The 22,612-nt window shown below is 39.1% G+C and overlaps 2 pseudogenes; one reads left to right on the top strand and one right to left on the bottom strand.

The window, feature by feature from the left end:
• Positions 1-1,269: 1,269 nt before the first annotated feature.
• LOC126592615 (UPF0481 protein At3g47200-like) lies at positions 1,270-3,133 on the top strand (annotated as a pseudogene).
• An 8,092-nt stretch (positions 3,134-11,225) lies between these two features.
• Positions 11,226-20,267, bottom strand: LOC126592150 (lycopene beta cyclase, chloroplastic-like; annotated as a pseudogene).
• Positions 20,268-22,612: the final 2,345 nt, after the last annotated feature.

Here is a 22,612-nt window from a genome sequence, read left to right as displayed (position 1 = left end):
CTTAACCCAAAACTTCAACAGGGGTCACAGCTCACATTGTTAACGGCACCGGAATTGGAGATCGATTTGAGGTTCAACAACTCCTAGAGGAATATAGATCCTTCAGATGCAAGCTTGGATTTAGATGGAACAATCTCTCTTCCAAAACAAAGTTTACATGTGCATAACTCTTTCACCGGCTTTCATGATCGTACACTTTGTAATGACATCTAATACTGACTAGTAGCATCATATCCAATGGTGTAGGCAAACATAATCGACAATATTATACTATAATGGCATAACAAGTTGTTCCATTTGACAGTGGTTTCAAAACCTAGTGGAATTCATACGAACCCAAGTCGGCAAACTAGACCAAGGCTTCAATGAGAAACAGAAATGATGCTTTTTTATTTATTTTTTATTTATTTTTACAAGCAATAGCTTTAGTGGATTAAGTAGTTAGTTATTAAAGGAAAAAAGAACCGGCGGAGATCGAGCTTGCACCATCATGACACGTGATTAGTTTTATGTTTTATATAAAAGTAAAATAGTAAAATTTAATTGTTAAACTTAAAACCTGTCACGTACGATGGTACGAGTGCAAGAAAATATCACCAAATTGTAATACTATGTATCAGCATGTTGGACAGGCTCTTCATGAAACTATACATATGATATTCTTGTCGTTAGGACAATGGTTTTCAGATCATTCTTTTCATTCTTGTCCCGAGACTCCCAACTATCAGCAAGTCAGGAATAATATTTTAGGTCAGTACGGCAATCACGACCAGTAGTACTTTCTTACTTTAACTAGAATGTGTTCCAAACATATGTAAATGCTAAGATAGTTTCCTAGAAAAGGGTGATATACTGATGCTAGAAAGACTATCTATTTAAATTATATTTTGTACATCACATGATGTGTTGGTTTATGATTGAATTTTTTTAATAATTTAAATGAAAAATCCAACCATTAACTGCTACATAATGTAATTGCAAAATATGGACTGAAAACATATAATCTTAGCATTTTTCAATAAATAAAGTACGTTACACTTCATTTTCCTTGATAGAGACAACAGCTTCTACCACATAAATCGTGTACCACATATATACCAACCTTCCCATGCAGATAAAGTCATGCATATGTACTACTTTTTTTTTTCTTTTTTGAAAGAAAACATCTGCACTGCTGTCCTTTGACAAATTAACATCTCTTCTTCATCATCAAGCTTCAATTTTCTTGGAGCTCAAGTGATGCACTGATGTGCCATATTATACATATATAATGCATGCAAACTAGAATTATTGTATAGCTTGACACAGATCACTCGGGCCAAAACACTTAAAAAAAACCACATCGAATTCCCTTGTTAATTAGTTTCGACAAGCACTTTAATAATGTCCGAAAAAGATGAAAATGTAGTTTGCATGAAGAAGGAGCTGTCCGTGACGAAAGTTACGAAAAGAGGAGGTGGACAAGCAAGCGGAGGAGACCAAGGCCAACCTGCAGAAATCACCACCACGGAGCAAACTTCAGAGGTGGTGATTACAATCCATGAGGAGGCAATAAGAACGAGGAGGGGGGAGAAACTAAAAAAAATTTGGGAAGTGGCAGAAGCAGCTCAAAAGCAAAATGCCGAACCAAAGATCCAAAGGGTTCCCATCATGCTCCGCGATCACAAAATTTTCGACAATTGCTTCGAGCCAAGGGTAGTAGCACTCGGTCCTTACCACCATGGTAAAGAAAAGTACGAGCAGGCAGAGAAAGTCAAGCTTCTATTGACAGCAAACTTTCTCAAAGATAGTGAACAGACTACTAAACGCTGAAACTTTGCTCAAGAAGGTTGGGGACAAGATTAATGATCTAAGGGAGTGCTATGATGAAAAAGCAACAAAGGACTACGATGACGAGGCCCTCGCGTGGATGCTGTTCGTTGATGGGTGTTCGACGTTGGAATTCATGTACAAATATGAGAAGTTGGAAGAGTTTAAGATCAAAAGAGACCAAGTGGCATTTGCAGAACAGGACATGCTCTTGCTAGAGAATCAACTCCCCCATCGACTCCTCAAGTGGCTGATCAAGAAGAGCAAAATACATCAGGAACTGAATACCTCAATCGAGGGATTTATCCGGATGCATGGTGGGGCACCACGAGACCCTGCCACCAAAAGAGAGCCAACTCATCTTCTTGACCTTCTTCGGACAAGAATGGTAGGATGTCCACCTAGCCCGAGTACAAAATCAGGACGTCGGAGTACAGAAGGAGGCCATTCATTTCGAAACGTACAAGAGCTTCATGCAGCCGGGATCCATTTTAGGTATAGTAAGACAAACTCATTGAGGGCCATATCTTTTAAGCTTCGGTTTCAATGCTGTGGATTCCTTTATCTTCCTATAATAAAAGTTGACGACTCGATGAGGCCTAAGTTCATGAACATGATAGCCTACGAAATGTGTTCTGATTTCCAGAACGATTTCGAGGTCACCTCTTACATAGGCTTCCTCGATTCGCTCATTGATCATCCAGACGATGTGAAGCACTTAAGGAAAAAGGGCATAGTTCGAAACTTGCTTGGGAGTGATGAGGAGGTGGCTCAACTCTTCAACGAGATAGCCACTGACTTGGTCCCAAACGATGCGATTTACCGCAATGTTAAAACACAGATAGAGGATCACTACAAAACCAAGTGGAAGACATGGATGGCTCAATTCTTTCATGATCATTTCAATAGTCCCTGGACTTTCCTGGCTTTCATTGGTGTTCTATTAGGACTCGGCTTGAGCGGTATCCAGACGTGGTATGCAGTCTTTTCCGATCCCTCTCCATGTGATGCCGTATGCAAGTACCTGAAAACACACCCCGGCTGAGAGATTCAGGTACATATCAACTCTTCTGCATCTTTCATGTGGTTATGTAGTATTCCCGAATTACCGCTACCTCTGCAGTTTTTCACAAGTCATAGTTTCTCAACGGTCCTTTCTACCGTACGCAAGTGTGACGACTAAAATAAGTGAATTATACTATTTTGTTGTTGTTGGAAATAAATGGATTAAAATGTAATTGTGCGCTTTGTTCTTACCGTATTGGCGGAAACTTTTTTCAGATTGTATTTGTAGGTTGTCTTTTATTAAACATTTTTTATTTTTTATTTTTTGTTATGCGCATTAAAACTCTATTTTAATCTCACTTTGTCATCTGAAACTTAAATTTCACCACTCTATCCCCTGGAATTCAATTTTGTATTCCTTTGCCATTTTCTGTCAATTTTGTCAACAATTCTGTTAGTACTCTGACATGACATGCACTACTACAATATAGGCTATCACCAACGGACCAAAAAGAGACAAGAAATCCGATTTCTATCGGAAATTTGACAAAAATCCGACATAAAACAATGTAATGTCGGATTGGAATAGCGACACCATTGCTAGCGTCACTAAAGGGCTTCAGTGTCGATTTGTTTGCTTAATCCACCACTAAGCAACGTCGGTTAAAAGCGACACTGATGTTGACGTCGGTTTAAAACGACGTCAGATAACAATTAAATAAATAAAATATGCAACTAGTGATGGTCTTAACCGACACCACCTTTGTTAATAATAATAAAAATATTTCAAAATCCGTCTCTGCATTCATTTTCAATGAATTGCCAGGGATTGGATCCTCTTCGAATTCCTTTTGTCCGAATGCTCCAGATCCTCCGCCAACACCTTTCTTCTTCTTTTTCCTATGTGGTTCTGGTGCTACTTCTTCCTCTTCAGTTCTTCTTCTTCCTTCTCTGCAATTCTGCTGCTTTTTCAAATTTTTTTTTCTAGCCGATTCTACTGCACCTTTTCTAGGCCGTTGATACGATCTTGGGTCGTCGTCTTCTTCAACATCCGTCCCCATCTCAACCAACCCACTGTCTTGAGGCGAAGGATCCAAGGCCACTGCTGCCAACGCAGCTTCTGTTGCTGTCAGCACACGGGTGATCGTCTTTTGACCGTCTAATTTGCAATTGAAAGGATGAGATTGATGCATCCGGGTGATCTTCTTTTGATCGTTTCCGTCTCTTCCACGACTCCCCTAGTGCTCCCAATGACAGTCCTCTGCTTCAACTCGACGGCCCCTCGCAAATTCTGAAACTCAGGATCGACGACCTCCGTCGTGACGGGCAGGAGCATGGTCTGGGCTCTGTTGAATTTAAAATGGCGATTGCTGCTGCTGCTGTTTGTGGCTGCGAAGAATGAACAAAGAAGGAACTGCTTTGTTGAAGGGGTTGTGTTCTCTTCCTTTATATTTAGAATTTTGTGCGGGAGTCTACTGGAGTGGTGTGAAAATTTCAAATTTCAAAATGTTTGAAATTTTGCAAAAGTTTAGTGACCCGCCTTTAAAATTTTTTTTAACTTAAGTATATATGAATTTGGTAGATAACAAAACGACACTGGGTTTTAAAATATTTTAAAATATTATTAGTGTTGACTACAACTGACACTGGGTTTCAAAATATTTAAAAAAACTAAAATCTATGTCGCTCAGAATCGACACAGGCTGTAAAATATTTAAAAACAATACTTTGTGATGCTTAAAAGCAACACCCATACTTTATGTCGCTTAAAAACGACACTGTTTTGCTTAAAGCAACGCCAATGTTTAAAAATTATTAAAATATATGTCGGTTATAAGCGACATTGAATGTTTACGTCGGTTTAAAAACATCTGCAAGTTGCTCTTCTGAATTCACAAACGGAATTGATACAATCTTCTTTTCAAGCTTCTCTTTAATGAAATGTTGATCAACCTCCCCATGCTTCGTCCTATCATGCTGCACTGGATTCTCAGCTATCTCTCTTGTTGACTTATTATCACTATACAAATTCATCACCTCCTCCTGTTTAAAAGCAAGACCCAAAGCAACTTTTGTAGCCAAAGGATTTCACACACACCATGTGCCATACCCCTATACTCGGCCTCGGTAGAAGATCATGACACCACTTTTTGTTTCTTGCTTTGCTAAGTAACTAAATTACCTCCAACGAATGTAAAATACCCGGACGTTGACCGTCTATCAGTCACATCACCTGCCCAATCAGCATCAGTAAATCCCTCAATCCTCATATGCCTATGGTTCTTATACAAAATCCCCTTTCTCGGGGTAGACTTTAAATATGCCAAAATTCTCATCACTGCCACCATATGATCCACACTCGGTGAGTGCATAAACTGACTAACCACACTTACTGCATAAGCAATATCTGGACAAGTGTGAGACAAATAAAGTAGTCTCCCTACTAGTCTCTGATATCTACCTTTGTCAATCGGTTTTTGATCGGGATAAATTCCCAAATAATGCTTCTCTATAATAGGAGTATCCACAGGTTTACATCTAAGCATGCATGTCTCCTTTAATAAATCTAGAACATATTTCCGTTGAGACAAGAAGATACCTCTCGATGAACTAGCTACTTCTACTCCAAGGAAATACTTTAAATCTCCCAAATTCTTCATTTAAAATTCGGCGGCAAGGCTCTGTTCTAGTTTCATCATCTTTTCTGAATCATCACCTGTTATTATCATGTCATCCACATAAGTAATTACGGCTGTCACTTTACCACTCCTTCATTTTACGAACAACATATGGTCGGAGTGATTTTGGTAATATCCAATCCTCCTCATAACTCGAGTAAATCTACCAAACCATGCACGTGATGATTGTTTCAACCCATAAAGTGACTTTCACAACCTACATACTCCAGTTTTCACTGCGGCATTATACCCCGGAGGAAAATCCATATATACTTCTTCTTCTAAATGCCCATGAAGAAAAGCATTTTTTACATCAAACTGTTTCAGTGGCCAATTCAAATTTGCAGCTAAAGAAATAAGAACACGTACCATATTCATCTTGGCTACTGGTGAAAAAGTTTCTTGGTAATTAATACCATACGTTTAAGTATAACCGTTTGCTACTAACCTTGCTTTATACATGTCTACTGATCCATCGACCTTGTACTTAATTGTAAAGACCCATCTACACCCAACCGGTTTTTTTCCCTTTGGCAGTTCCATTATCTCCTATGTATCATTTTTATGTAATGCCATCATTTCTTCATCCATTGCAGCAACCCATTTAGGATCCTTCAAGGCCTCCTCAACTCAGGTTGGTACTTGGATTTGCTTCCACATTATTCACCCATGCTTGACGTTCCGACGCAAGATTCTTGCATGACACATAATTTGCTATTGGATACCTCACTTTTCCTTTGGCAGAAAACTTGTCAGGAGGAACACCACAATTTTGCCTTGGCGGCAACTTATATGTACCTATAGCATTATTGAGATTAGTTACATGAGCATCAGTGGTACTTACCTCAGGGATATTCAGAGAAGACACATTGGGTGGCACTATCGAGCTCTAGAGAGAGGGGGTTGCAGGTTTGGCAACAACTAGTGGCTGGACTGTTCCAGATTCATATGCAGATCCTTGCCGATCTGTTGTGCTTGTCTAGACATGTAGAGGCTGAAGCTCTATCACATACTCGGCAATTTCCTGTCGAGACCCATTTATCTCATTTTTAGCAGTTTCTTGCTGGGACCTATTTATCTCATTCTCGGCAGTTTCTTGCCGAGACCCATTGTCTAATATTTCCAAGCATCTAAGATCACCCTGATCCCTACTAGTATTCTCCCTCTCCCCTTGGGGATCTGAAGGTGAAGGGAACGAAGAATAAAAATACTCGGATTCGGAAAAGGTAACATCCATAGTCACATACATATGGCGAGTGTCAAGGTGATAACACTTATACCCTTTCTGTTGAGATGCAAATCCAACAAAGACACACTGAAGAGCACATGGATCCAATTTGCTACAATGAATCTTGTGAATATGAACATACGCTACACACCCAAACACATGAGAAGTGAGGGTGTTCGTGGGTACTACAGAAACATGCTCTGTCAATACTTGAAGAGGTGTACGGAAGTCCACAACCTGAGATGGCATGTGGTTAATCACATACACGACATAGGTAACAGCTTCAGGCCAAAAATGTTTAGGCACAGACGCACCAATAAGCAAGGCACGAGCAGTTTCCAAGATATGACGATTCTTTCTCTCAGCAACCTCATTTTGTTGTGGAGTATGCAGACATGTAGTTTGATGAATAATTCCATGATCTTGCAGAAATCGGGATAACTCAGAATTTATGTACTCTCCATCATTGTCAGAACACAAAACTTTAATATCAGAGGAATACTGAATTTTAATCATCTGTTGCAACAAACGAACCACATCACAAACTTCACTTTTATTTTTCAACATATACAACCATGTCATATGAGTGCAATCATCCACGAAAGTAACAAACCACCTAATTCCTGAAGTAGTACTAACGAGGGAAGGTCCCCACACATCATAGTGCATTAGTGCAAATGGAAACGATCTTCTATTTATACTTGGAGGGAATGAAGCACGATGACTTTTAACTAAAATACATACTTCACATTTCAATTCTGAGTCTTCAATACCATTGAACAAATCAGGTATTATATGTTTCAAATAACCAAACAATGCATGCCCCAAACGACGATGTAATAACAATACCTTCTGTAGATTACTATTATGTGACGCACGAACCAAATTAGCTCTTCCAGGTGCCACTTCATCCACATAATATAGCCCCTCTCTCTTAGTGCCACGACCAATGATCTCCTTTGTTTGAATATCCTAAAGCAAGCAAAAAGAAGGATACATTAATACAACACAATCCAATTGTTTAGTGACTTGAGGTACAGTCGTAGTACGATTGGTAGTTGCCACACTTTCTATGAGAATATTTTAGGGACTGAAACAAAGTACTATCATACGTCACATGATCTATTGCACCGGAATCCAAAATCCAACCTATATTCGCCATTGTAATAACTCACGAGACAATAATACACATCAATCACGACACCACACTAATTATAGAGCCACACGCTACAAGAAAAACAAACAGCAACAACCCAATACGCGGCCAGAATCTAGCTTGTACTCCCATGGAAAAAATGTAATACACGACACTAACGCGCTGCACCTACATGGTATGCAGACGGCACTAACACAATTACACCTACACGGGACCTACTTTTCAATATAATATTCCTCCAATTACTTAAGCACAGTAACAATTGCCTAAGCAAATCATATTCTACAAGGCCCTGCAATTGCACTCCACAAAGCAGCACGATTCTTGATGCAGCAGTCCACACGGCACAACAAGATCATACACACGGTGCAGCCTGACTTATTATTGCAGAAGTCGCATAAATATGTTAGTCGACAAGCACAACAGCGGAAACAATGGTGTACAGGTTCTAGGGTTACGGCAAACCTGGCTTGGATGCCAAATAGAATTTTAAGGGGTAATTTCCATATAATCCATAATTCTCAATATAAGCACATACAATCCTTGTTACATAAGGAAAAACAATAAAGGACACAAATAACCTTCCTTAAACATGACTCTCATAATTACACATATTTACATTCCCTTTCTACATACTAACTCACGCAATATCTATGTCTATACACATGAACGAAGAAGGCAAAACGTGTGAGCTTTTATAATTCCCAAATTGTCATTTGTTGAGGCTCTTGGCCAGATTGTCATAAAAGCCCCAACTCAAGCCTAAATACATGCAAAACTGTGGAATTGAAAGAGAAAAACATTTTCACAAGCATGACACGCTATGATAATTAAATCGGACATTTGTATAATCATGCCATGACTATGCAATTCCATGCATATTCATCACACCAACCTCTATCACGCTAACTACTATTCAAGTCAAAATAAGCCCAAGTCACATGCCAGAGTTTGCCAAGTGAATTGTAGTGTTGATGGTTACGAAAGTTTATTAGCCCTACGCAGACCAAAGATTCAAACCCATAATCGTTGAAGTCCACGTAAGTGGGCTTTGAGAGAGAATAAACCTAGTTTTTCCCTTCTCCGATCAAGAATGCTGGGTCCACCCAAAAAGGTTCCCGGTAATCGAGTTAAAGACTACTCCATACAATCCTTTTGCAACGTACAAGAGCCTAATGCAGCCAGGATCCATTTTACGCCTTGTAACTATAGCTTTTGGGGGACATATCTTTTGTTTCTCATTGCTTTGCAGGATTCCTTAGTCTTCCTCCAATATCTGTAAACGACTCAACAGAGCCTAAGTTGGTGAATTTGATAGCATATAAAATGTGTCCTGATTTCCAGAATGTCTTTGGGGACACCTCTTGCATCGGCTTCCTTGATGCACTCATTGATCATGCAAATGATGTTAAGAAGCCAAGGTCAGCCGGTGTACTTTACAACTTCCTGGGGAGTGATAGGGAGGTGGCTCATCTCTTCAATGAGATTTGGAACTGACTTGGTTCCTAACACTGACATATATTGTGACGTCAAAGCTGATATAGAAAAACACTACAGAAGCAAGTGGAAGACCTGGATGTCTCAATTCTTATCATGATTATTTCAGTAGCCCCTGGACTTTCCTGGCTTTCATAGGTGTTCTTGCAGAACTTTGGTTATGCGGCATCTAAACTTGGTACACGGTCAATTATCCACCTTCTCCCTGTGATGTCGTATGCCACAACTTGAAAATGTGGTTACATCTAAAGTGAGATAGAGGTAATAGAAATACATGTGGTTTCTTTCACGTGTTTTTCGCAAAGCTCTGTTGTATTTTCAGGGTCCGTACAACCCTGGCTTTTCATTTCTCATTTGTTGAAGACTTTGTCACTGTGTAGTTGAACTTTGTGTGTGACAAGCGTATTTGTATGCTCATGTAATGAACAATACGATTTCCCTACTGTTTCCTATTTATCTGTTGCTGCAAAATAACCAGCAGGTTACACATTGGAAGCAACTTTTCATAAGCATTTCCAGAAACATATTACAAAACTGAGTTACGTGTGCACCATTCTGGGCTGAACTAGAACCAGAACCAGCTCAGCTTGAATCGAACACATTTCTTAAAAACTAATAGCAATAACCATAACAATAATAACATCAATCATAAACTTTAAAAATAAATAAATACAACCCAAATTTCTCCACCCAAACTCGACTCAAATCAAAATTTGGAGTTGCATTTTAAGTTACAGAAGATATCGATTATCCCAATCTCAAGAAAAAGAATGGTTCACGATCCTAACATTTTAAGATTAGTGTGGGAGGATAAAATCCAGTTTCGACTCATGGGTCCATATCAATCATCCAAAGAGATGGTGTTATGTAAGACAAGCCTACGTAGGAAATTTCGCTCCAACAATTACCTATTAGGAAAATGAAGATCTTATATACTTTATGATCGTGCTAAAAACCTCCCAATTGTTCTAGTTTAACTTCTCTGTGTTAACTAATTTCTGCAGCGCTTTGAAATCACAACAAATTTCAGTTAAAATCTCTCTTCAAAACTTGATTAGTAAATGCTAACCGGCCATTCATAGGAGATGTCATTTAATAGATAGTTTACAATTTAACTTCTTTTATCTTAACAGTAAGAGTATTATCTCCCCCTTTGTAACCCCTAAATCCTAAACGAAGAAATCTAACCTTATTAAATTGAACAGTATGAAATCTAACCTTATTACGGAGGAGTATTCTCTTCCCTCCTAATCTCTCTCTCATTCATTCCTCTCTTACTTGAATGGTTACGATTACGCCACATCAACATCTTTATATTGAATATTTTTATAGAGACAAAAAAAAAATGTGAGAGGAGGGGAGGGAAGGCGATGAGAATAAAAGGGGAGAGAATCCTACTCCCAAGATTATAGTGTCATATATTTAAAAACTAATATACTTAAAGCCATTTATATCTCCAAGAGTTTCTATAAGTGCTAAGGCCTTCCACAATGGTTTAGTCAAGTGTGATACTTATATGTACCAATTTTCTCTATCTAGTTATTTACTGTACATGTATCACACTCATAAGTTCAATATATTGAACTAAAAAAAATAAGAATCACTTGCATAGCACTCAGACTTTTCGGCCTATTATAGGAGTTTGATTCCTATGTTAGCGGTATCACACTTAATTTTACGGTCTACTGTGGAAGAACTAAGGATTACATGTAAGAATAACAGCATTACAGATGGTTTATTTTTTCTGAAGAGTAGCTAATCCTTAATAATTTGTTAACAACTATTAGTAACATTATCTTTATTATGCAAATTCACCAACATAATTTTCATATCACAAATAGTATCAGTCATCCTAACCTCTATCCTGTATCAAGTTGTTGATCATCTTTACCATAGGAGGAGTCCCCTTAGCCATACTTTCTATTCTACTTGCATTATAAGCATGATAAAACAGTGAAAGCCAAAACAATAGAAGATCGGGAATAAGCAGTCGAGATGACCAGAATACATGCCGATAGTGGGGTTCTCGATCAAAAAAAGCATTGAAAAACCTCCGAGTACCTTTCAAATCAAGCTTAAGCAGAAAAGCCATACCGAAACAGAAGAACTCCCTTTGTCTCCTACTTTGTATAGGCCATAAATCTTTCCAAACTTCTGCAGACACTTCATTTCCGAAAAGAGTTCTATCAGAACCAAGGTACTGAACTATTGCATTTGCAACAATAGGAGCTGCTCCCAGAGTCCGCGCAACAGATGCGAAAATTACTTAACACACAAATTAAACCCTCTTGTATCAATTGTAGTAAAGAATGTAAGTAGGGATCGTTCTGGACCGGGGATTAGGAGGGTTTGCTAATAACCTCTAAACTGACTTAAAAACATATAAACAAAGTTAAAAACACTAAACTAGACTCAAAGAATTCAAAACAAACTCAAAGAACTCAAAAAAAGCTAAAAACGCTCAAATCTGCCTAAAAACACAAACTGGGTAGATTTTGACTCTAACACACTTTTGGACGAATTTTGGTTTTAACTTGGTTCGAAATACTTAAAAACACAAACTAAATCAGTTTCTAACTAATATGACTCAACAAGGTAAAGGGGTTTTGGTTTTGACGAATTTGAAAACAAAACAAGTAAATTAAAGAACCAATGAAATCTGCACGAATTTGAGTAAATTGAATGGATGGAAGGCTAGCTAGGAGGTTCTTCTCCACACATGACACTCTTGCAAACAAAACGATTTCCAATTGCTTTTCAATAAACTACGAATTCTCAACGCCCTAGATTAACTGTGAATTGCACTAATTAACCCTCAGATTTTCCTAATTTCATTGAATTGGATGATTGCATACAACAACCCAAAGCATTCCCCACAAGTTCCCTACATGAATTGCATAATAGAGATATAAGCAAGAATCATTAAGTTCTATGAAAATCATAAGCATTGACGAAACACTTGTAACTATGAATTGCATGAAACTTATGCCAAGAATTTACTTAACACGGTTGTGACGAGCAACCTTCACTACTTGTGAATATAAGTTCATAACGATTAGGTGAAACTCCTTTATATCCTAGCATCAGATTTATGCATGAAAATTAAGCGTGCACTCTTAACCAACACACATAAATCAGTTTTAATTCAAATGGATAAGTAGATTGAATTCACAACTTATGAATCACAACTGAAAGTAATCAAATTATATTGCAAGCATGAATATGGTTTCGAATTCCCCCTAGCTAAGGGGGGTTTAGTTACTCATAATTGCAACAAAATCAGAAAATAACAAAGTAGACATTGAAAGCAAGAACGAAGTACACCTAAAACGCTCCAAAGTTTCAAGCATTGAAACGCCAAGGACCTTCGTTTTCACCACCTTGAGTTGTTTGAAGGATGCCGTGCACTCCTTATTGAAGTCAAACGCCACATCTTTTTGAAGGAGACGGCAAAGAGGTTGGGAAACCTTTGAGAAATCTTTGATAGAAACCTGCATGTCCAAGAAAAGAACGAACCTCTCTAACCGAAGTAGGAGAGGGTAAGTGACGTACAAGATCGATCTTTGATTTATCAACCTCCATTCCTTTTTCAGAGATGATATGTCCTAAAACTATGCCTTGTTTAACCATGAAATGACATTTTTCCCAATTGAGAACAAGGTTAGTTTCAACAAATCGTTTTAAGATCAAACTGAGATTATGCAAACAACCATCAAATGAATCACCAAAAACGCTGAAATCATCCATAAAAACTTCAATAATTTTCTCAACATAATCAGAAAATATGCTCATCATGCATCTTTGAAATGTGGCAGGTGCATTACATAAACCAAATGGCATGCGACGATAAGCAAATGTACCAAAGGGGCATGTGAAAGTGGTTTTTTCTTGGTCCTCGGGTGTTATGACAATTTGATTATAACCAGAATAACCATCAAGAAAACAATAGAAAGCATAACCCGCTAACCTCTCAAGCATTTGATCAATGAATGGCAAAGGGAAGTGGTCATTCCTAGTGGTGGCGTTGAGCTTCCTATAATTGATACACATCCTCCAACTTGTTTGGATTTGAGTAGGCACAAGCTCATTTTCAGCATTTGTAACCACAGTTACTCCACATTTCTTTGGAACACATTGAACGGGCAAAACCCAACGACTATCGAAAATAGGATAGATCACTCCACAATCTAAAAGCTTGATTATTTCCTTCTTCATAACTTCCATCATCGGAAGGTTGAGTCGGCGTTGAGCCTCTCGAGATGTTTTAGACCCCTCCTCCAAAAGTATGCGATGCATGCAAGTGGTGGGACTGATTCCTTTTATGTCGGTCAATGTCCACCCAATTGCTGTTTTGTACTCCCTTAGCACCCTTACCAACTTGTCTTCCTCTTGTGCTGTGAGTGTGCTTGAGATGATAACGGTCAATGTCTCATCATCGCCCAAGAAAACGTACTTTAAATGGTTTGGCAATGGCTTAAGTTCAAGTGTAGGTGGCTGCACAATTGAGGGAAGTAACTTATTAGTCGAAACTGAAATGGAAATTGGGTCACCAGATTGTAGTGGCAATGATTCTAGGGCAGCCACCATCTCAATCACGTCTTCATTAGGGGGCACAGCAAGGGAAAACTTATTCATGCCGTGGGGATGCATGGTTACTGCTTCATTGTTTTGAATGTCCATTCCTCGTGCAATGACCAATTCAAGTGCATCGTCATTCAATTGTTCAAAATGGTCCTGCACCAAAGAAGCAAATACATCAATAGAAAAACATGAGTGATCCGCATTAGGATACTTGATAGAATTAGAAAGATTGAAATTGATAACTTCCCCATCAAATTCCATCGTCAAAGTTCCATTAAACACATCAATTTTAGTACGAGCAGTTTTCATGAATGGTCGTCCAAGGAGGATGGGTAATGTAGGGGAGTGGTCCGACTCGTCCATTTCAAGCACATAGAAATCCGTCGAAAAGATTAAGTGATTGACCTGCACTAAAACATCTTCCAAAACTCCCTTTGGATAGGCATTAGATCTATCGACCAATTGTATAATCACACCATCATTTTTCAATTCGCCTAAGTGCATAGATGCATAGATTGAATAAGGCATGACATTTATAGATGCACCTAAGTCTAACATGGCAGATTCAAAACGAGTATTCCTAATTACATAAGGAATGGTAAAACTACCCGGATCCTTGCATTTAGTGGGCAGTTTACGTTGTAAAACAGCTGAGACATTTTCACTTACCTTGACAACCTCCTTGCTCGAAATTCTCTTCCTAGTTGTGCAAAGTTCTTTTAAAAACTTGGCATACCTTGGAACTTGCTTAATTGCATCCAAAAGTGGTATATTGACTTGAACTTTTCTAAACGTTTCCAAAATATCCTTTTCAGCCTCCTCTTTCTTTGATTGCATAAACCTACGAGGAAAGGGTACATTTGGAGGAACAACGTTAGAATTAATCAAAATTCGAACTTTCTTACCTTTGTTGGCCGAATTGGATGGTTTATGAGCTTTTGGGGCCTGTGGCAAAGATGTTTCCACCCTTTCCGTGGGGGTGCTTTGCTCTTTCTCTTCAATTATCAACTCTTCAACCTCATTGGAACGTGAATTGGACGGTTGGGGATCAGATCCAACTTGTTTTCCACTTTGCAAACTCATGGCTTTTGCAGATTCGAATCCTCCCTTCGGGTTGACAACGGTTGAACTAGGCAACTTACCTTGCTCTCTGAATTGTCCTACAAACTCTGCAATCTGCCCAATTTGCTTTTCCATTTGGTCCACCCTTTTGTCTTGGTTTTGCAATACTTTGGCTTGATTTTCTTGCCCCTGAGACAAATTGGTGAGTAACTTAAGAAGTGTGTCATTATCTAAAGATGTACCTGAGGTGTTTTGGCAAGTTGTTGTGGGGCTTGTGTTGGTGCGTATTGCTTGGTATAGAAGCCCGGAGGTTGCTACCTAAAGCCTCCTTGTTGTTGGGGTTGTTGGGGCTCCCTTCACTTGAAATTTGGATGGTTTCTCCAACCTGGATTGTACGTATTAGAATATGGATCATTCCTTGGCTGGCTGTGGCCTTGAAATTCAATTGCATTGGCGCTTTCCCATCCACCATTTTCAATCAATTAAGTGCACTTTTCAGAGGCATGTCCTTGGATAGAACACATACCACATACACTTGGTTCTTTCATCCTCATTCCTTCGGCCATCTGAGACACAATGGAAGTAAGATTAGCTAATTGCGATTGAATGTCGGATGTGGAACTTACCTCATTCACTTGCTGCCGTGGGGTGTCCCTTTGACCAACGCCTTCATATTGTTAAGCATTCAATTCTCGGTTAGCAATTAAGGTCTTGGCAGCCATGGGTGTTTTATCCACCAAAGTTCCTCCCGCTGAGGCGTCTAGCATTTGGCGTTCAATTGGTAGAAGCCCTTCGTAGAAATATTGAAGAAGAAGTTTCTCCTTTATATCGTGTTGTGGACATGAAGCAACAAGGGTTTTAAAACGCTCATAGTAAGTGGGAAAGGATCCACCTTGGTTTTGCTAAATGCCACTAATCCTTTTGCGTAGTAGAATAAATCGAGAAGTTGGAAAAAACTTCTCCAAAAATGCCTGTTTCATAGTCTCCCATGATGTGACAGTTCCGGGGGCTAGCTCATACAACCAATCTTTAGCATTTTCTAAGAGAGAAAAGGGAAAAGCCTTCATTTTCAGAATGCTCCCATCAACATTCACAGGGGTCATGCTCGAACAAACAACCTCAAACTCCTTCAAGTGTTTATTAGGATCTTCCATGGACATCCCGTGGAACTTAGGAATGTGATGCAACAAACTTGATTTCAATTTGAACTCGTCCGTCTTCCCTAGGGCAGCCATGGGGTATTGGATGCATAGGGGGGCGGCATTGTCCAATCCCGAAGCGGAAAGCTCCTTGATTGTTCGATTGTTCGCTGCCATGTTAGGATCTTCCTCTTTTTCTTCAAGTGGATGTTCTTCAAACTCAGGTTCAAGAATAGGTGGGTTACGATCTTGCTGATTCCTATTCCTTCTCAAAGTCCTCTCAAAATCGTCGTCAAAGTCCAAGATATGCTCACGAATCGGATGAGAACTCCGAGTCATAAACTAGTACCTAAAACAAGAAAACAAACAAGGTCAGGAACTAACATAAAAACACACGAAAATAAACAAAAAAGAAATGCTAATCCTTGGCAACGGCGCCAAAAATTTGATGCGAAAATTACTTAACACACAAATTAAACCCTCTTGTATCAATTGTAGTAAAGAATGTAAGTAGGGATCGTTCTGGACCGGGGATTAGGAGGGCTTGCTAATAACCTCTAAACTGACTTAAAAACATATAAACAAAGTTAAAAACACTAAACTAGACTCAAAGAATTTAAAACAAACTCAAAGAACTCAAGAAAAGCTAAAAACGCTCATATCTGTCTAAAAACACAAACTGGGCAGATTTGGACTCTAACACACTTTTGGACGAATTTTGGTTTTAACTTGGTTCGAAATACTTAAAAACACAAACTAAATCAGTTTCTAACTAATATGACTCAACAAGGTAAAGGGGGTTTTCGTTTTGACGAATTTGAAAACAAAACAAGTAAATTAAAGAACTAATGAAATCTGCACGAATTTGAGTAAATTGAATGGATGGAAGGCTAGCTAGGAGGTTCTTCTCCACACATGACACTCTTGCAAACAAAACGATTTCCAGTTGCTTTTCAATAAACTACGAATTCTCAACGCCCCAGATTAACTGTGAATTGCACTAATTAACCCTCAGATTTTCCTAATTTCATTGAATTGGATGATTGCATACAACAACCCAAAGCATTCCCCACAAGTTCCCTACATGAATTGCATAATAGAGATATAAGCAAGAATCATTAAGTTATATGAAAATCATAAGTATTGAAGAAACACTTGTAATTAAGAATTGCATGAAACTTATGCCAAGAATTTACTTAACACGGTTGTGACGAGCAACCTTCACTACTTGTGAATATAAGTTCATAACGATTAGGTGAAACTCCTTTATATCCTAGCATCAAATTTATGCATGAAAATTAAGCGTGCACTCTCAACCAACACACATAAATCAGTTTTAATTCAAATGGATAAGTAGATTGAATTCACAACTTATGAATCATAACTGAAAGTAATCAAATGATATTGCAAGAATGAACATGGTTTCGAATTTCCCCCTAGCTAAGGGGGGTTTAGTTACTCATAATTGCAACAAAATCAGAAAATAACAAAGTAGACATTGAAAGCAAGAACGAAGTACACCTACCTAAAACGCTCCAAAGTTTCAAGCATTGAAACACCAAGGACCTTCGTTTTCACCACCTTGTTGCAGCACAAGTGTCTAAGGATGTGTATGGATATATGGAAAGGTTATGAATGTATTTAGGATTGGTGAATGTCTCGGCCAAGGGAAGGGAGTGTATGGAGTTGTGTTTTAAGATATATGGGAAATGAATCGATGAATGGATGAATGGATGATGCTCACGGCCAAGGAATGAAAGTGTAAGTGTATGGAGTTATGAAATGTGAATGTAGTGTCTTTGGATGAATTTTTTTTCTGATTTTTTCATCCTTTGTTATGGTGAAGGGTGGATGTATTTATAGGCTAGGGAAATGACCACCATCTAATTAAGGTGGTAGTGATGAGTGTTGTGGTAATGAGTGGATGTAATGGGTGTGGTGGATGGATGTTTGGTAATGAGTGGATGTAATGGATGTAGTGGATGGATGTTTGGTAATGAGTGGATGTAATGGGTGTAGTGGATGGATGTTTGGTAATGAGTGGATGCAATGGGTGTAGTGGATGGAGCTCACGGCAAGGAATGGAAAGGAATGGATTTGTGAGATGTCATGTTTTGTTGTGGTGTGGTTTATGTATGTTTAAGGAGAAGGGATGGCTGAATGTTAAAGGAGAAAAGACCCCCATTTCCTTGCATGTAGAATTGTCCCCCTTGCATGTGTGTGTATGAATGATGTCTCCACATTTTGCACGTGTCTCTCTGCCCTTCAAGCTGTCCATGCACTTTGCATGTATGTGTATGCCCTCTTTTCTTCCATGTGTCGTGCTTTATGTTGTATATCCACATGTACTAGCTGTTACATTCACACACACACACGCTCTTCATCATTTCAGCCACAAATCAGCCCATTCTCTGCCCATGCCGTGCCTTTCTTTCCCATGTGTGTGCTGTCCATGTACTCATCATTTCCACTTCTTCATTCTTTATTTTCTGCTGCCCATGCCATGCCTTTCTTGCTGTTTTCTCTCTTTATTTCCACATGTACCAGCTGTTACTCTTGCACACACATGCTTTTCATCATTTCAGCTACCAATTAACACCTTTTCTGCCCATGCCGTGTTCCTCTTTGCATATGTGTGTGATGTCCATGTTTCTTCCATGTGCCGTGTTCATCTTCATCATTTCAGCTAGCAATCAACACATTTTCTGTCATCACATGGCAGCTATGATGTTTGTAGTTGTAGGTCAACACACTTGCACACACACATGCTGATTTCTAGCCTTCTAATCTTCAAAAATGTCCATCCTCATGTCTCCATGCTTGCACTATCCAATCTTGGCCCAAAAATGCTCCAAATAGAACTTTGTTGCCAACTTTGTTATTTGAACCTACTAACACATGAAAATAGCTTAAAGTACTAAAATAACTAGAATTAAACTAAGTAAATGCCAAGAGACAAGCTAACTAAGTTGCATAAATATGCTCCTATTAGCAACCATATACCCAGTTGAAGGGTGCACCATCCCAGCTGTGCCACAATTCCAACAATCCTCTGAGGGAGCATTGGGAGCTATCCACCCATTGGGATGACACAATGCTCATCCTCTTCAATGCTCTTAACTTTTATGCCTAGATGCTTTAACCTAGCAGCCATCATTTCCTGGATATCTTTCATGGGTAAGCCAGGCTGAGCCACCAGGGAAGTTTCTTCAAGAAATATCATGTTGGATGAAAAAGGTTTTGCATAGAGAAAAGTAGGGATCCTACCATTTCTCTCTTTCAATTCAAAATTATTTTTCAATGCAAATCTCTCGAATCCATAAAAACCATCTTATCACCATTAGATGGATGTTCTTCGAACTCTGCCAATATCCAATAAGCCACTTAGTAACCTAGATTGTAAGGCTTATCACAGTGTACAAGACATTTTGAAAAACCAGTTGCATCGAGAACCATAGAAGCTTGAATTGTGACACCATCATTGCAAGTCAACAGTGATTTTTCGTCCTCATGAATAACCTTAGTAAATTTACCTTGGTGAAACATGAAACTTAGAACTGTTTAATATGCATTTTTGCCGCATTTTTTACTTAAGCTGTTTCTGATTAACCCTTCCATAAGGTCTGTTAAGATCCTTATTCAATTCCTCACCTATGTACACAACCGCACCAGACCAGGTAGTGTCCAGGCAATCAAGCAAATCCATGGCCTCAAATTCATCCACCCAAACACCATAACTATTCGGCCAAATCAACTTGGGAGAATGGTCAATCGAATAAATAGAAAGCCCTGCCTCCGAAACTTGTTGTGCCACGATGAGCCCAGCAGGGCCACCATCCACAACTGTAAGGTCCACGACAAGACCCTTTCATGGGTCATACAATGGAGGCTCAAATTCAAGATCTCTTTCTTTCCGGCACAAGCTCAAGAAGAACATTGCTACTAGCCTTAATAACACCACTTCTACTCGACTCACATGAGACATTCTAAGACCATACCTAACCTTCTCATTTGGAAGCTTCAACAAGCTCGAATTACTCGATTTCTCCGAAAACCCATGAATTGGGTGCAAAAAATTCAAGCTTGTTATGCATCTTAAGTAATGTATCCATGAAATTCCAACACCTTTCCCAGATCTCTCTCTAAAATACAAATTGGGTCGCTACAAATTCATTGAAAATACAATCTGGGTGTGAAGAATTCTCGACTGAGAACTCGATTTCTGATATGGGTTTTCTCTAAGAAACTGAATTTTTACATACATATACATGAACAACAACTAGAACAGTAGTATTAACGCAAGAACAATCCTTACAATTTGAAAATACTTTCTACGAATTTAGAAGAACAAATGTATGAAAATCTACATAGAAGGAAGGTCATAAGTGATAAGCACAATCCTCAGGCCCTTCACTCAAGACCTGTAAGTAGCCAAGTAATGGAGCAATGTATGAAAGATGAAGATAGAGAGAGAGATGCAATTGTTTTTTGTATATATTGTTTTTCATAAAATGACCGTACTCAAGACCTGCAAGTAACCAAGTCCCTTCGGCTTAGGCTGGCGGCACCTTCTCCTCTCCTCCTCCTAGCCTCATCTCCACCCTCCTACACCTTCCTCAACCATCTTTCTTGTTGTCTTCTTCTTTTTTCTTCCTTTCCTCCAACCTCTTTTGGCTCTTACTGGTCTAAATCGGCTATGTCGGTTTGAGGGTCCTTGGCATGCCTTTTCGACGGTCATCACCATTCAGATCTTTGAGCCTTTGTCTCAGATCTCCACCTATTTCTCACCCAGAAGCTGCTCTATGCCTCCCCCTTTTCCCCTTACCGTCGCACCTATTTTTTTCGTCCTTCATCTTCCTCCCACTATTTTTTTCCAATCCATAATCACAATTTAGATCTTGGAGTTTTGAGCTCTATTTTTACACAAGACCAAAACCTCCCAACCCACTGTTGAACCGGCTTGCTAGAAAATTTAGGGGAAGTGTGGAACGATTCTCTTCGGAACAAGGGTGTTGCACACCCCATTTGCCCTCCCCCTCCTCCTATTACATTTTGTGACCTTCCTTCCAGGTGTGGATGTGGGGGCTTTGCTTTTTTGTGGACGGATTCTGCATAATCCTCTCAGATCTAGTTTATGGTTCAGGCTTTCTTTTTCTTTTGGGGCGATAGATTTTATCGCGGTGGAAGCTGCGGCGGTCTTTTGGATGCTGAAGATTAGGTTTTTTGTTGGTTTTCTGCTTTTGCTGCCTACGAGCCTAATGATGTATGGGCCTCCCTTTGTGTTTTGGGTTAGTGCTCTACTTGGCTTGGGTCTGTTTTACCTTTCATGTTCTGCTTTGTTTTATGTAAGGCTTTGTGTTTTGTTTGAACTTAGGCTTATCTTTCACAAATTGTACTTTCCCTTACATTAATGGAATGTTTCTTGTCCCAAAAAAAAAAAAAAACAAGGCCGTACTCTTCCTAAAGCCACAATTGGCCCTTATATTCTTTTTCCCACACTAGCAGCCAGCTGGCTTTTACACATAAGCTAATAACTAATTATAATAAACTCAATACATATTAGAATTACTTAACACCCCTTAATTTTGATCAAGCTAATCACGATCTTATTCGTACCCTTTCCTTGCAAAACAACCTTGTCCTCAAGGTTACATTTCACAACTTGAACTTTGGAAATCGAGCAGCGAAATTGTCATAGTCTTCCCATATGGCTTCTTCCTCTAAACAGAACTTCCATTTGATAGGTAGTTGAACCCTAGCTACACTGCCTTTCTGGTAGATTCTTCATTTGAGTACCGCTTCTGGTTCTTAAGTGAGTAGGCCATTATATGTCAATAGAGGTAGTATAGGAAAAGGTTCGACTCGAGCACCCAAGTGTTTCTTTAAGTAACTCACATGGAATACAGGGTGTATTTTAGATCATGGAGGAAGTTTAATTTTGTAAGCCATAACCCCTTCTTTCTTCAACACTCAAAGGGTCCATAATACTTGGGATGCAGTTTATGATAAGTGTGCATAGCCAAAGACTGCAACTGATAGGGAATTAACTTCAAGTACACGAAATCCCCAACTTCAAATTCCCTTTCACTCCTATGTTTGTTCGCTTGAACCCTTATTCAGTTCTGTGCAACCAAGAGATTTGTTTTCAACATGGACAACATTTGATCTCAAGCTATCAAGCATTGTTCAACTGTTTTAGGTTTGGCAGTACCCCTTTTGTATGTCGCAATGTGGGGAGGACGGTACCCATAAGCTATCTCAAAAGAAGTGAACTGTGAAGAAGAGTGAAAATAGGTGTTATAGTTCCATTCAGCCCATGGGAGCCAATGAAGCCATTTCTTGGGCTAGAAGCTTGTGAAACACCTCAAGTAAGTTTCCAGGCAATAGTTAACCACTTCACTTTGCCCGTCGCTCTGTGGATGATGCTCTGAGCTTATGCACAATCGAGACCTTTGTA

Source organism: Malus sylvestris, chromosome 12 (assembly GCF_916048215.2).
Source record: "Malus sylvestris chromosome 12, drMalSylv7.2, whole genome shotgun sequence".
In the NCBI taxonomy this organism is placed as follows: Eukaryota; Viridiplantae; Streptophyta; class Magnoliopsida; order Rosales; family Rosaceae; genus Malus; species Malus sylvestris.
This window is presented reverse-complemented; position numbering and strand designations above follow the sequence as displayed.